This window comes from Anas acuta, chromosome 1 (genome assembly GCF_963932015.1).
Source record: "Anas acuta chromosome 1, bAnaAcu1.1, whole genome shotgun sequence".
In the NCBI taxonomy this organism is placed as follows: Eukaryota; Metazoa; Chordata; class Aves; order Anseriformes; family Anatidae; genus Anas; species Anas acuta.
The window spans coordinates 17,511,587-17,527,514 of record NC_088979.1 but is presented as its reverse complement, the minus strand read 5'-3'; the positions used below and the strand labels follow the sequence as shown (position 1 = coordinate 17,527,514).

Sequence of the window (15,928 nt, the reverse complement as noted above, 5' to 3'; positions counted from 1 at the left end):
AAAAAGCTGGGAACACGGCCAACGATCAGCAGCACTTGAGGACCTGGCACAAACAGGGTGCAAATTGAGAGCAACAAGTTCAGCCGGGGTCCAGACAGACCTGGAGAGGACGTGGACGACTTCTCTGCCAGGGCCTGATTCCCGGGTATGCGCAGGAGCAAGGGCTTCCAGCAGAGACCCTGCAGCAGCTAGCCCAGGCCAGGGTAAGAAGAAAAAACAACAGAGAGAGAAACACATCAAACCCAGGCAGGGGACAGGCAACGAGGGGACAAGCCAAGGCTGGGGCAAGAAAGAGAGCAGTCCTGGGGGATGGGATGAAGAGGAGGAGATCGTCATCATCAACTCCTGGATCAACCCCAGGTTCGCCAGCGTCTTCGCAGACGCACAGGACGTTCCCCAGGAAGAGGGCAGCGCAGCCAGCAGTGTGGACAGGGAGGCAGCACAAGAAGCAGAACACCCAGCAAGCGCCTCTCCTGGCTCGCTGCAAACCACGGACACTGCCCCATCAGCTGCTCCCCAGGAAGAAATTCCTGGGGAAGAGAGGCACAGCACGCCTCTCACTTCAACAACAGCAGCACAGAGCAGGCCAGCAAGTCCTCCAGCAGCCCCTGCTCTGCAAGATGAGGGACACAGGACGCCTCCCCTGACACGTGGGGCTCCACAGTCAAAACCATCGGCCTCTCCAAGCCCCAGTGAGCACAGCACTGCCGTGATGGTTGAGAGCCAGGGACGTGCCCGACATGCCTCCAGTGCCAGTGATGACGAGCTGGATGAAAGAGTCAAGACCATCGTTTCCACAGTCCTATGCCGTGCTGTAGCCATGAGCCAGGGAGCCGTGAGCAAGGCAACAAGTGCTCCCTCGGCCACAGGACCCAGCGTGCCTCCTCCCACAGCAGAGCCTGCAGACTCTACATCCTCAGCATCTGCCTTGGCTGGAGCACTGGGGGGCCTGGCACACACGGGGAGCACAGGGAGAGCAACAAGATCAGCCGGGGTCCAGACAGACCTGGAGAGGAGGCGGACCACTGCTCTGCCAGGGCCTGATTCCCGGGTATGCGCAGGAGCAAGGGCTTCCAGCAGAGACCCTGCAGCAGCTAGCCCAGGCCAGGGTAAGAAGAAAAAACAACAGAGAGAGAAACACATCAAACCCAGGCAGGGGACAGGAAACGAGGGGACAAGCCAAGGCCGGGGCAGGAAAGAGAGCAGTCCTGGGGGATGGGATGAAGAGGAGGAGATCGTCATCATCAACTCCTGGATCAACCCCAGGTTCACCAGCGTCTTCGCAGACGCACAGGACGTTCCCCAGGAAGAGGGCAGCGCAGCCAGCAGTGTGGACAGGGAGGCAGCACAAGAAGCAGAACACCCAGCAAGCGCCTCTCCTGGCTCGCTGCAAACCACGGACACTGCCCCATCAGCTGCTCCCCAGGAAGAAATTCCTGGGGAAGAGAGGCACAGCACGCCTCTCACCACAACAACAGCAGCACAGAGCAGGCCAGCAAGTCCTCCAGCAGCCCCTGCTCTGGAAGATGAGGGACACAGAGCGCCTCCCCTGACACATGGGGCTCAACAGTTGAAGCCATCAGCCTGTGCAAGCCCCAGTGAGCACAGCGCTGCCGTGAGGGTGGAGAGCCAGGGACATGCCCGACATGCCTCCAGTGCCTGTGATGAAGAGCTGGATGAAAGAGTTGACACCATCGTGGCTGCAGTCCTACTCCACTCTGTAGCCATCATCCAGGGAGCGGGAGCCCCAAGCAAGGCAGCAAGTGCTCCCTGGGTCACAGTGCCCAGGGTGCCTCCTCCCACACCAGAGCCTGCAGAATGTACATCCTCGGCCTCTGCCTTGGCCAGAGGCCCTGTGGGGGAGGCCAATGAAGCCCCTCTCGCTGCAGCAGCAATGCCACAAGAAGAAGGTGGAGAAGGGGCTTCTCCTTTGGCTGCAGAGCCTCTCCGGGAGGCCATCACAGATCTCCGCCCAGCAGCAGCTGACGAAGCAGGAGCAGCAGCCACTCCCTTGGTTCCTGGGCACCAGGTAAGCACAGCACACGTGGTGGGCACCAGGCATCCAGGGCAGCCCCAGGCAGAAGCAGTGCATTGGGTGTGCGTGCCGGGAGCTGCTTGCTGCTCTGCATGTCCACATGGCCCAGGCACAAGGGCTGACATCCCTTTCCTCAGCTGCCCGTGCTGTTCCTCTCCCCATGCAGGTGGCCATCGAGCAGGGAGGCCAAGCGCAGTCCTCCTCCTGCACCAAAGATACGCCAGCGGATGAGCCAGCAACATCCCAGACACAAGCGCCGTCCCAGGATCTGTTGGCCGGGCCTGTTCAGCGCAGCGAGCAGCACCAAGCACAAGGTTGGCAGCACCACGCGCAGGGGGGCTGGCTGGTCCTGGGACACCCCTCCCCGGGGAAAGGCCTTGGAGGGGGGGACAGGCTCGCCCAACACCCGCTCAGGCCCTAACCTACACCTCTGTGTCCCCCACAGGCACCCTTGACCTCGCACAAGCCTCGGCGCGCCAGCCACGGCCCTCCCGCATCAGGAGGGCACTTCGCGCGCTGCGCAGGGCTTTCCGCTGCAGCTGCATCGCAGGACAGCGAGAGTAGCCGCGCCCGGCTGTGCCAGTCCCAGGAGGATGCTCGGAGCTGGCAGCTGGCCCTCAGGAAGCTTTGCAGCGCCCACGGAAGCATCACTGCGAGGCACAGGACAGCGCCCCAGGAATTCAGATGCCCCACCACATCCTGCCCCCAGGCTCAGCTCAGCTGCGGCTGCTTTCTGCTCGGAATAAAAGCTCAGGCAGACTTTTGCCCCCAGTGCTCCTCTCTGTGCCATTGATCTCAGGAGAAAGAGTGGTGCAGGCCATGCCAACCCGGGGCCTCTCACAGTCAGAGAAGTACAGAATCATAGAATCTACCACTGAACCGTGTCCCTCGGCACCAGATCTACACGGCTTTCGAATGCCTCCAGGGATGGTGACTCAACTACTTCCCTGGGCAGCCTGTTCCAATGCTTCACAACCCTTTTGTTGAAGACTTTTTGCCTAAACCTAAACCTAAATCCACCTAAACCTCCCGCGGCCCCACATTTTCCTCTTCTCCTACCGCCTGTTGCTTGGGAGATGGGACTGACCCCCACCGCACTACAACCTTCTCTGAGGTCCTTGTACACAGTGATAAGGTCTCCCCCAAGCCTCCTTTCCTCTAGGCTACATAACCCCAGCTCCCTCAGCACTCCTCACACGACTTGTTCCCTGGGCCCTTCGGCTGCTCCTTTCCCCTCCCTTGGACATGCTTCAGGACCTCCACGTCCTTCCTGCAGTGAGGGCCCCAAAACTGAACAGGGTATTCATGGCGCGACCTCACCAGAGCTGAGTGCAGGGGGAGAATCAGGTTCAAAAACCTGATTTTGCACTGCAAGAACCTGACGTGCTGTCAGCAGCCTGCAAGCACACAAGGGGAGGAAGTGCTGCAACAGCCGTTGCTCACCAAGCAGCTGCCCGGCAAGGAAAAGACAGTCAGTAGGACATGTGTCAGGACACTTTTCCTGCCGATGCGGCCAAATTCACCTGAGAAAGAAACGGGAAAAGTCTCTTTCTTTCTTATGTGGGACTCCGGGAAGACAGGCAAAGTTCTCCGAGAGCTGAAAAGTGGGCTTCTTTACCTGGAGGAGCTCAAAGCAAAAAACAAGAGCAGCCCCACTTTAATAAGGAAGGAGGCACCCAGCCCAGGTACTAAGACACGCTGAAAAGCAAGAAAGGAGGAACAGTATTTAAGCATTTCTGGCACTGGAAATGCAGCGCGGGGCTTCCCCAACAAAGAAGATGGGCCCTTGTGCTTTGGCCACTGCTCATGGGAAGGTGCCAGATGGCGTCACTGCGGAGAGCCCTGGAGATGGCCTCAGTGTCTGGGAGCTTCCCAGCTCCCTCCTTTTTGCCCCCTACAGAAGAGCTGGGCTAGGAAGAGCACAGCCAACACCCTCAGCTCAGGAAAAACCCTCCACGGGGTTCCCAACTAATAGGGAAAGCCTTGAGAACCGGCTCTGGCTACATGCTGGCTTGCCCACTCGGGCCACAGGCAACGCACAAACGCCAGGCAGTACGCATCCCGTCCTTCTGCTGGAGCTGGGCTCTTCTGTTGTGCATATTGCCAGAGCAGCAAGGGGCCCCTGGCACACCTGCACTTTGCAGGCTACCGCTGGGGCATTTCTTCTGCTTGAGGAGGCGGGCTGTGGGGTGGCAGCTGCAGGAAGGAGCAGGCTACGAGGGCAGGACGAGGCTGCAAAGCCCACCTTGTTCAGTGCGAACTGCCTGTGCACGTGGTGGGGTATTGCATCCCCAACGTGCCCAGCCCCTGGAAAGCAAATGCCCCAAATCCCCTTTCAGCCGTGCCCTGGGGACGGCAACAAGGCCGCCAATGCCATGCTGCAGGCTGGCACGGCCTGCAGATGCCAGGCTGCCAAGCCCAACGTGCGGCCGCCACGCAGGCGCCAGCTGCCAGAGGCTGCAGGAAGGTTCCAGAAGCAGCGGCAGCAGCCCGCGCAGGGGCAGCCGCGAGTGCAGGAGCCGCTCCTGGGCTCTGGGCTCAGGGGCAGACGCCTGCCCCTGCAGGGGATAAGGCAAACCCAGAGCCTGCCCAGCGGCATGGGCCTGCCCAGACATCCTGGGGGGAAGCCCTGGCCGCAACAAGTGAGCGGGGGGCATGCAGAAGCCCCTCACAAATGCTGACGAAAAACAGGGCCCTCAAAGTGAGAGGCAACCCTGCAAGACTTGGAGCAAAGAGGCACTGCCTCTCCAGACAGCACAAAGTTTCCTTCAGCACAAAGAAAAGGAAAGGCCTCTTGGCTCTAGATGCCGCCCGACACCACTGACAGCCGTGCTGCGGACAGGCCAAGGCCTCAGCCAGCTTGTGGCGCGGGGGGGAAGGCAGAACTGCAAAATGGCCGCCAGGGCTGTCAGAGGAAGGGTCAGGAGCTGCCCTGTCGGGGAGCAGCTTTTCTCTCTCTCTCTGTGCACTCAGGGAGCATCTTTCCTGTAGGGCCACCAGCGAGCTGAGCAACCCGGTACCGAGAATGAAGCTCTCTCATTTCTGGCCCGTACAAACCTCGAGCAGGCCCCGTGGAGCGTGCACAGTGATCCATTCAGGTGTGGAAAGAAAACTGTAGAACAGCCGTTTGATTGTTTATTAAATCTTAATGAAATAAAGATAAATATTATTGAAATAAAGATAAATATTACATCTTAATGAAATGAAATAAGAAATGTGTGTAGAGCGCAGTCGCGGAAGCAAGACAGAGGCAGTGCGCCGCAGCCCAGTGATTTTCCAGGCCTCCTTTCTCTTCTCCATCACTTTCCCCGCCTGCACACTCCGTACTAATTGGTAGCTGCATCAACAGAGAAAAAAACTCTCAGGTAGGATCTGAAGGTCCCCAGCTCTGCCTGCCCCCAGCCCCAGGAGCAGGGAGCACAGCCCCCTTCCACTGTGGGTACGTGACTGTCGGCTGCAGGGGAGCTTCAGGACTTTGGGTCTGCAGGGGAACGTCTGGAGGCAAGGTCCTCTCCACAGTCATTGCCACCCCGAAGCAGCCAGGGGATGGAGAGCCAAAGCCCAGAGCTGAACAACCCGCATGCTGGATCCCTCGGGCAGCCTGATGCAGCTCAGCTTTTCCTGGCCTTTGTGGGAGCTGGCCCACACTTACCTGGCACTTGATTTGCTGAGGGGAGCTGCCTCAGCCTTCTTCGCTGGAGGGAGAGGGATGAGGACATGCTGATGCTTCATCTCCACTGGTACCAGCTGCAGAGCGTTCTTCAGGTCCATGAGTGCCGTGGAGGAAGCACACCCCCTCTGCAGCCTCTGCATTTCCGCCTGCATCTTCTGCTACAGGGGAAGCAGAAACAGGGAGCGTTTTTAGAGGGGAGTGCTAATGTGGGAGCTGTCCCATGGCAGTGGGGCAGGCGTCCCCTCAGGGTTTCCCCAGGCTCAGGGCAGTTTCCCTGCAGCCTGCTTTCTCTCAGAAAGGCAGCATGAAAGGCTCCAGCCCTCGGCCTCTGAAGCTAAGGGCAAGAACACTTCCAGGGCAGCGGGCTTTGCAGGAGCCCTCATCCTTCACGAAGGAAAACAAGGCTCAGAAAGGGCAGGTTTTTCTCTTGGAGAGAAGCTTCGTGGCAGAGCTAAGAGGGGAAGAGTGTGCACTTGGCCCCCTGAGAGAAGAGAAAGGTTTCTTTCTCGAGTGCTTGAAAAGCACTTGTCATACCCAGGGGTTTGCTTCCAGGGCCTAGGAACAGCAGTGTGATGGGATGGCACCGAGAGCACCAGGATGAGGAGAACGGTGCTGGAGCGAGCCGGCCAGCCGGCCCTGAGCCCCTCCGGCCTCTTAAAGCTGGGTTTATGGAGGCCTTCATTAAATTTATTTCATGAAACCCAGTAAATGACTGGTGAGAAATCCTTAATTACTTATTTCTGTAGGTTACTTTAGGATCTTCTTCCCTCCTGCTTCTGGACACTCTGCAATAATTAAACACTCTTTCATTAAGTACATGCCAACTGATTATTTCTAACCAGAAGTCCTCTTAGTGAAGATCTAGGATAATTGCTAAAACAGGTACTGAAACCATAGATGCTTGCACTTAAAGAAACAAAATAATGATCAATATTCAATATGAAACTGTGCATGTATTTCTGTACCACAAGACTATTCCTGAAGATGTAAAGGAAAAACTCCAGCTCAGTAGCCAACCACCCACAGGAGCCTCGTGGTTTAAAGAGGGGACTTCTCTGCAGACTGTACTCATTAGATGAATCTTAAGTTTGAAATCACTCTCTGAGTGATCGCAGACTGATCATTTGCTGCACTTAAAATTGACCTCTGGTGTCTCCTCATCCCACCTGATCTGCTCTGTTCAATGCAGCTGCAGCCAAGTGTCTACAGCTGAGCCTACTGCAGGCCTCGCCTGAGAGCTGCAGATGTTCTCTAGATTGCCCTGGAATATGCTCTTGGCCATGCCAAAAAATCAAGCAAAGCAGAGCTCGTGCTGAACAGAAGCACTGACCGTGCCCAGGCACATGGGCCTCCACTGATCCTGTGCAAAGCTCTGCTGTGAAGCAGCACTGCTCGGCCCTGTCCAGGAGCGTGATATTCTCTCACAATAACATATCCCAGCCGAGCACAAAGGACATAATGGAGCTGGTTGAAAAATGTTTGGGATTTTATGGTGTGTTTTTTCCCACTTTATTTGTTCAGCCTGTCAGAAACTGCCCAGAGCAGTTAGAACAAGATGTTCAGGATGCAGTCAGTGTAAGGCAGGAGAGCGAGAGCGATTTATTCCATATTCAAAACAGGGCAAATAACTCAGTGTAACAAAGAGGAATGGAGAGAGAGACAAGCAAGCTGAAGATCTCCTTTGCAAACACTTTCTGCATTTATTTTCCTCACTGCCAGCATGCCACCCTTCCTGAGGGGACAGACTGGTTTTATTGACAGACTGAGCAGCATCGTGCTCAGCTTGGTGTGTTCGGCACAGGCACCAGCACAGGGAGCTGGGCATCATCTCGCTTTGTGCATGCATTCAGTGAACCAGGTAGCTTCCCCACAGCACCAGAGGCGAGGGGGACCTGCAGGCAGGCTGCACCAAGCTCGGAGCCGAGACCACAGCCTGCGGGAAGGCCTGCGGGAAGGTGCAGGAACACTCACTTGTATCTCCCTCTCAGGAAGAGGGGGTGTAAAAACCAATTGCTACGGGGACTCAACTGTCCCTCCTAATCCTTCAACATGTTGGAGCCCTGGTGTGACACACGCCCAAGACTCCTCAGGTTCCATCCTCCTTCATCCTCTTTAACAGCGTCTCAATGCAATGGAGGTGTATTAAAGCAAAAGGGGCGTTGATACGGTCTTCAAAGGACCCCTAAATTCACAGGAGCTTCTGAAATGGCAAGGCTATTCTGAGGCATCTCCTCTTGTTTAACTACCTAATCAGACTGATTCTTTCTTTGTCTGATTTGTGCCAATGTTGAGATTGAACTCGAGATTCACATCATATAGCTCCTAATTCTATCACATTAGTGCTCAAATGAGATACTGCGGCACAGGCGCTTTCCAAATGGTAGCCTGCAGGACTCCTTTATGAAGTGGGTTAAAAAAGACCTTTGGTACTTTTCTTATAGATAACCTTCATTATTTACAGGCCTAGAATGACAAAAAAGATTCACTGCAGAGCTAAAGCAAGCTAACAAGCTATATTCGAGTCGCATCTAATAGATAAAGAGGCATTGCAGTAAAATAGACTTAAAATATTTCTGCAGCTCTGCTTTTCAGCCTGGTTTTAATAAGTGGAGAATTTGCCACCCTGTTCTGCTGGACTTTTTGAACATAAGAAGGTGTATTTTGAGACAGTTCCTTTCCTGGAGCCCACGTGCTGCTCATTTAAACTACGGGAGATGTGATTTGCCTTCCTAGTGTCAAGGGGTTTTAAAATAATTTAGAAAGGGGGAGGGAGGGGAGAAAATGCATTTTGTGAGAATTTCTCTTCTCCCGACAGCTAACAAAGCAAGAACAAAAGGGGCTTTGCAGGGTTATTTTCTACCGAAACCTAAAATACTGCATGTCCAGTTACAATCTGATGCTTTTTTGATATGATGTAGTCAGCTATCCAATGGACTAAGGGCAAATATTGGACCATGGATTTGGGGACAATTTTTTTTTCCAACTTTTTCTCTTTCCATCAGGAGCAAAATAAGTGAAGAAGCTGATTCTATGCCAACACGGGTTATCAATTTCTCTGGTCATTAGTGACAATTAACTGTGTAATTATACAGTTTGCTGTTTTTGCTTCCTGGCAGGCTAATGTTTTATCTGAAGCAGAGGGTGCAATGTGGGGGATTTAATTGCCGGGCCTTTTGTCAAGCAGCTGTCATCTCTTCCACATGCACAATCCCTGGGATGTTGTAACTCCAGAGAAATGAACATGCAGCAGGTTTCCTCTCCACAAAAGACAGAGTAAGAGTAACCACTACCATCTCTTTTGGTAATTGTATAGAGAGAATAGAGTGTGTGCTGGGAACTGAAGGATGAAGAGGGATGCCCATTACTGTAGCACGCTGACAGCTCAGCCGAAGTCCATGTCCCACTGAGTGAGGTCCTGACCAAATGAAAAATAAAACAGTTGTTATATGCTCACAGCTTAGAGACAGCCCAGGCAGGGAACAGAGGGCAAACTGGGGCCAGAAAGGAATGGTGTTGTCCAACGTGGTGGTGAGGTAGGAAATGATCCTTTCAGCTCTGTATTTGGGATTGCTCTCCCTTCCAAGGATACAACCAGTTCTGTTATACTGACTTCATATTCACTAAAATGAAGGAGAACACACTCAAACACATCTCTTTAGCTAGGGCGGTTCCATTTACAAAGGTTTCAGGATACCTGTGGCAGACAGCTACTTGCCCAAATCATTCAGCCACTGTATTGTATGAGACACGAAACACATTCACATGTATATAGAGGCTTAAACAAGACAGGACATGCAGTGAAGGCCAAGCCATGTCTATGTTATTTACAGACACACGCACACACAGCTGAGTCATGAACAATGTCCAGTGTTCACATGAGAGGAGCTCTGAAAGATCCCCATAAGCTCAGTGGTACAGCTCCATAAGTACCCCCAGAGACATCCAGGTTCAGATACCAGTGACCGCAGGGGAGAGCATTCAAACCCAGCACAGGGTCCCAAGGGTTGGTGACAACCTGAGGTGTAGAGGTCTCAAGAAAACCCCAAAGCGATGCTGAGGCCACCCTGACACTCACTGATCTTCCTTTGGGTCACTGGAGTGGGGCTTTTCCCAACATGAGGCTCCCACTACCTGGGGAGAATACTGCTTTGTCAATATTTCTTCTGCAAAAGGCTTTGGCACTATTTTTCCTAAATGCCAGATTATTTCAATTCAGCCAGGCCCACATTCATGAGGTAAATGAAGTCCCAGCAGCATTCATCTCACCACCTAACATACCTTTTATTGTGATATGCTTATGACCCTGTACGCTTCTACTGTTCTGATGCCCAAATTTGATCAGGGCAGAGCACACACAGAAAAGAAAAAGGCCCTGATGGGGCAAGCAGAAGCTGACAGACACAAGCTGAACATCCATGGAGGTTTGTTCCCTGCATCTGTAAGAGAAACCAGCAAGTAAACGCTCCCCTGTCCATCCAATTTGTGCCGTTATCCAGGCAGGCAGATTCACCAGATCAGGTGAGTTTACCTTTGCATTAATTCTCTGTAAAATTGGGCATCACTGTGTCCAAAAAGCAAGGAAAGAAATCTCTTAAGTCCTTGTGCATGCCATCAGCTGAAGGATGAAATGGCTAGGTTGACTAGAGCTGTCCCTGCTGGAGGACCGTCAAGGAAAGGTGCCAGCAGGGGCATGTACACGAGTCAGCCCCAGCTCACAAAGTTAACAGGGTGTCCTCGGTGCATAGATTTAAATTAACTAAAAATAAAACAAAGGTGCGACTGCAGGAAGGTGATCCATTAAGAAGAGAGCGGAGGAGGGAGTGATGGTGGTTCTGGGCACAGAAATAATTTGAGCACAGAAATTTGCCCTGTCTCCAAGATCCAGGGTGGGTGCCTGGTCATGGGAGCTCTGCTCTGAAAATGCAGAGTGTGGGTAAGGACACAGTGGGAACGTGCTGCTGAAAGTACCTGTCACCTTCTGATCCCGTTGCTCCCTGCGTCTCAGTCATCCTCAGAGAGCTGCCCTCCGCTGTACTTGCAGGAGCAGAGAGAGCCATCCCAGCCCTAACCTACATGCCACAGTCCAGCTCCTGCACACATCACAGCGTTATCTGTCTCCTTGTGAAAGGACAGAGATAACATCCTCCTCCGGCTCATCAGCACGTGTGTCCTCAAAATAAATTAACTACACCAGCTGCTTTTGGTTTTCTCAAACAAATTAAGGTTTTGTTCTCAAATTAGGCTCCTGAGAAAACATGTACAGCACGGGGACAAAGAGATTACGGGCTTCGTTCTCAGGTTGTTACTGTTCCAATGTCATTTCAGGGGATTTTCCATCAGCTTCCACCAACGTGATAGTGATCAGAATCTCGATGTGCCCCAGTTCTCCTCCTGGAGAAGGTCAATGAGTTTCTGTCCTAGACTTTGATACATAAGAAGTAAGATGATACTTCACTCCTATGATGATAAATTGCTCCTACAGATTCATTGAGGGTTTCGTCTTCAGAGTCAGGGAGCTGGCATTAATTTCAGCAGATTCAGAGCAAGACTGTTACCCTAATTCTTGCAAATATGAGACCTCTATTTAACAAGAAACTATGAAGTGGTTAAATATTTGAAGTTCACTTCTAAATAAGATTGTCTAAAGCTTAAAAATTGCCATGCCTTCCTGTTATTTCAGCAGAATATAGAAATGCTCCTGGATGAAGTAAAAAGGTAGCGTGCCCTGTGTCATCAGGAAGGAGATGGGTGAATTATTTCGTATGAACATTACTCAGTAGCTGAGCTGGAGAGCTGAGCCTGCTGCCCACTGCACTGCCAGCCCTGTCGCGTTGTTACGAGCTGCTCCCGACCTCTGAGTAGGATTTTACCTCCTGTCATCCCCAGAACAGGTCACCCAAAGAGGCTGAGCAATCTCCATCCATGGGGTTGTTTGAAACCCAGCCAGGCTGAGCAGCCGAACCTAACTGGAACCTCTTCAAGCAGGGCGTGGACTGGTTGGCACCAAGGTGCCACTGCCAGCAGAGCAGGCAGACAGCACTGCCATGTCTGGGAGCAATGAACAAACCCACAGTACCGCCAGCCAACAGCACACAGACCCACGAGATCTAGCAAGAGACCCAGAATGGGGTCAGGCACACACCCGGCATCACCCCGCTGCTGGACCTGCACATTTCCATGGTGAAAGTGGAGAGCTAGCTACAGCTTTGCTGGTAAAAGGACAAAAAGACTTCTCTAATTCTACTTTATATTGCATTACTTTGCTTTAAAAAAAAAAAAAAAAAAAAAAAAAAAAAAAAGGTAGGAGACATTTTGGTGTTCAGTGCGGAACAGTGCTTTATCAAAAATTCCCTGCACAGCACCAGAAATGTGTGATCTGCACTTTGAATAAATATTTAACACCTAAAATGGAGACTCCAACTTTGATCGGGGACCACACTTGGGAATAAATAGTCATTGCTTTTTAAATTGCTGCAGTTAAGCTATAGCAGGTTATATACAGCAGTTATATAAAGCTATGTACGAGGAACTGTTTCCATGCCACCAGGCCAGGAGCAGAGCATGAGTTATGCAATAGTTAGGCTGAGGCAGTCTGTCCGCGGGAATCCATATTCCTCACCCTGAGATTTCACATCGGACGTTTATAACCTGGGCAAGAAAATGGATTTTCATAGGAATACATATCTATTAATCTTACTCAAACACGTCATTAAAAATGCTCAAAGCATTTCAAAAAACAAATTAGAATTGAGTTGCCCAAACTGTTCAGCATCCAGTCTCCTCTTCCTCGAGTGGTGATCTCCTCTCTCAGACAAGGCAGCGTGCGCTACCTCCCACCCGACCTGCAACCATCAGCACACTTCTGAAGGGTGGCAGCCTTGGGTAGACACCTTGTCTATCACACACAGGTCAGGGCTTCCTCCTCACGTCCCCTTTTCCACCTAGCAGCTTTACCCAGATCGTGGATTTCCCATGTGCCTGGCACTGCCCTGCATCACCCCCATCACTTCTCCTGCAAGGCTGCTGTTCAGAGAGGAAAGCAATGAGTGAAACAGCTTCCCTGTCTGCCCTAGCATTGGGACGGGTTTCCCAGGGAGGTGGTGGAGTCACCGTCCCTGGGGGTGTTCAAGGAAAGGTTGGACATGGTGCTTGGGGATATGGTTTAGTGGGTGACATTGGTGGTAGGGGAATGGTTGGACCAGATGATCTTGGAGGGGCTTTTCCAACCTTAATGACTCCGTGATTCTCTGATTCTAGCAGAAGACAGCTGCTGGCTCCCCATGCAACTCCAGAGGATAAAAAAATAATTCAGCTCTCCACATGGCCCAGCTGCAGCCCATGTGCCATGGTGCTGGAGCCGCACACTGAGCCTCCAGCAATAAGCACAGAAAAGCAGCTTGTGCATTAAAGCTTTATACGTAGTTACTGTATAATATATGTTACCTGTTGCAAGGGGAATTATTTGAGTCTTTCTCTTCTTAGAGGTTTCTAACAGCCATCTCAGCCCAAGGAAGGCTCATTACCTGGTGTATGAAGCCAGCCTGGAAAGCCTGGAGCTGCTCCTGGGCTGGCACCTTCTGCAGGTTTTCAGTCACACCAGGAAACCTGCAATCATTGAAGGATTTTTTTTCATTTTTTTTTCAGGCTATTTGTCCATAGCTTGTTCATAGCTGTGTGCATTTGACCCGTGGTCCCGCAGGCAGGCTGTCCCCCTCATGGCCTCTGGTAGCCAACATCAGCTCAAGAGCCACGGGTACAAGAGGAGCTCTGGGTCTCAGAGGGCTTGGATAAAGCTGCTGCAAGTCATCCTTCCCATGCTGAGGTGGGAAGCACAATCAGCTCAGGGCAGAGGAGGAGGACAGCTTGTGGGTCACCCAGAACAAGAACCAGCCCATGTCAGAGGTCACCTGCAACAAGACCGTGCTTGGGATGAAATGGGAAGCTGCCAGGGAAGGGAGGCTAATGCCAGCTTCACAAAGATTTACCAAAAGAGAGCATTGCCAGGGAAGAAACACAAAATTAGTTTCATATAAAAACTAACAAATTCCTTGCCCAGCCTAACAGAAACAAAATCTTTTCTTGATGACTTTTCGCAGTTGGGCAGCAGCAGAAAACCTTTCGGTAAATGTTGAGGAGATGAGTCTCTCTCCTCTCGCAGCTGCCCCCAGCACCGAGGGAGATGAGATTACATGAGAGCTACAAAAGGGCAAGCATTAGCAGAGGTAAGAAGTGTTGTCCTGAGAGGATGCTGCAGCTGTCTGGGCCATAGCAGGGGAGTGACCGTGGGCAGCGATGTCCCTGCAGGACTGTGCTCCTCTTTCGGACCCTCTGACACAAGGTCCTGGATGCCCAACTGGAGTTTGACCCAATCAAGAGGGCTACAGCAGAAGAAACAGCAAAACAAAGCCAGCAGGAATGTGACGGGGCTTGCAGGAGCTGGCAAGCATTGCTTTGGTGCCTGCCTGGCTCCCGAACCCAGAGGAGTTACCAGAGCCAGCGCGAGAAGCTGACGGGCACCCTGAGGGACTGAAGCTACCTGCTGCAGGTAAGCAGGTTGCAAAGGAGAAACTCACCCTGTGCCAGAGACACCTGCGAGTTCCTGGGGCTGCCCAAGCACAGCCCCACCGTTTGCATGCTCCAGAGGGCCAAGCAGCCGCCCTGGGGGCTGCCAGCACGGCAGAGCTCCGGCGGCTGCAGACATTGACTGAGCTCTGCACCGGGCTGGTCTGAAGGCAGGAGGAGAGAAATGAGAACAGGAATCAATTACAGCCAGGCAGACAGAACTCGTACCTGCCACAAATGGAAGAAAATTGAAAAACGGTCACAGCCTTCAGTAGTAATAAAAGGCGAGTGGCTCAGCCCGGGCGAGGGGCTGGGAGCAGGGCCCGCAGGAGCACCCCCCGAGGAGGACGGGCTGGGTGCTGAGGTCTCCTGAGCCCCCTGCACTTACCTGTGTGACCTCAGCGACCTCCCCAAGAGCTTTCAGATAACGCTGCACTTTTCGGATAACGCACACACCCGTCTGTGCTGGTTGAGGGATGATTGACAGTGAATAATTAAAGTGCTATAACAATTCTCCTGATATTTCACTGACAGAGAGACAGGCAGAGATGTGTGTATGTGGCAGAGCACAAAGTAATTACACACATCTAGGGCTTCACTTTTTTTCTAGTCTCAGCTGCTTGGCAGTTTCCTCAAGTTGCCTGTGCTCGTAGCCAAGTTTTAATCACTGTTAAATCACACCATATGACTTGCATTTGGGAGCACTTTGTCAACATCAAAAATAAATATTATTCCCACAAGGAATCCAGCTGGCCTCTAATTAGGTTTCAGAATATATCAATTAAGGTGTTAACGTGCTGTCCGATGATGAAAGCCGTCATCCCATCAGCTCCTAGAAGATCAATACAACCGTGTGATAGGAGATATCCACCCATTCATTTTCCTGGCAAATGAATCAATATCACAATTTTAATGGGACCGGCCATTAAATGAATGTTATTCCTGAAGACCCAAAACCAAACAAAACCAAGAGCATACAGTCTAGCAGCATTTTTCAATAGTTGCAAACTTCTTTAGTCCTGAAACTTCTCACTGCAAAGAATGGCACTTGAATAGCAGCAGCAATACCACTAATACAGCTAATCACTGCCCTGAGCTCCAGGCTGTGCATTGCAGGGCACTGCTGTCCTCACTTCTCTGAGGAGCCATCTCCTAGCATTACCTTGCTGCCAAGGAAATGTGCATGAGATACCAGAAAAAATAAAAAATCACAACAATTTGCATTTGCTGCCATTCCTTCCACTGTATCGTGATTCTCATAAGAAAGTAGCCGGTAGCATTTGCTTCTTCAGAAGTCCCAACAAACCCCAAGGATTTCATGGGCACCTGGGCAGCGTCTGAAACACCTGCAAGCCAGGTTTGCTGCATTTATGCTTCATTTTGAGATTCACCTGGGTCTGTTCCTTAACCCTGAGTTTTGCTAGGCGATGCTGGGGCAGTGGCACGAGCTCCAGCGCCGAGCTCCCAGAGTGCCACTGCCCAGCACACAGGGTCAGGGATCAAAGCAGAGGTCAATACCACATGAAAACATCTCTTGGAAGTGTTTCTGTGAACTGAAGGAAAATCCTAGAGGAAAATCTCCGATCAGACCTAAAAACAGATCACGAGTCAGCTCCGCTTAGACTGACAGAGGTACAAAATGCTACGAAAGCGCCTTG

The 15,928-nt window shown here is 51.9% G+C and overlaps 2 long non-coding RNA genes across 2 annotated transcripts; one reads left to right on the top strand and one right to left on the bottom strand.

The window, feature by feature from the left end:
• Nucleotides 1–1,684: 1,684 nt before the first annotated feature.
• Nucleotides 1,685–3,262, top strand: LOC137850079 (uncharacterized). The gene is made up of 3 exons (XR_011092244.1): nt 1,685–2,029; nt 2,202–2,349; nt 2,481–3,262. It is a non-coding gene; the product is annotated as an uncharacterized lncRNA (long non-coding RNA).
• An 8,755-nt stretch (nt 3,263–12,017) lies between these two features.
• On the bottom strand, nt 12,018–14,945 carry LOC137850078 (uncharacterized). The gene is made up of 4 exons (XR_011092243.1): nt 14,659–14,945; nt 14,282–14,498; nt 13,152–13,615; nt 12,018–12,356 (listed from the first exon to the last, which is right to left on the bottom strand). It is a non-coding gene; the product is annotated as an uncharacterized lncRNA (long non-coding RNA).
• Between the last annotated feature and the right edge of the window lie 983 nt (nt 14,946–15,928).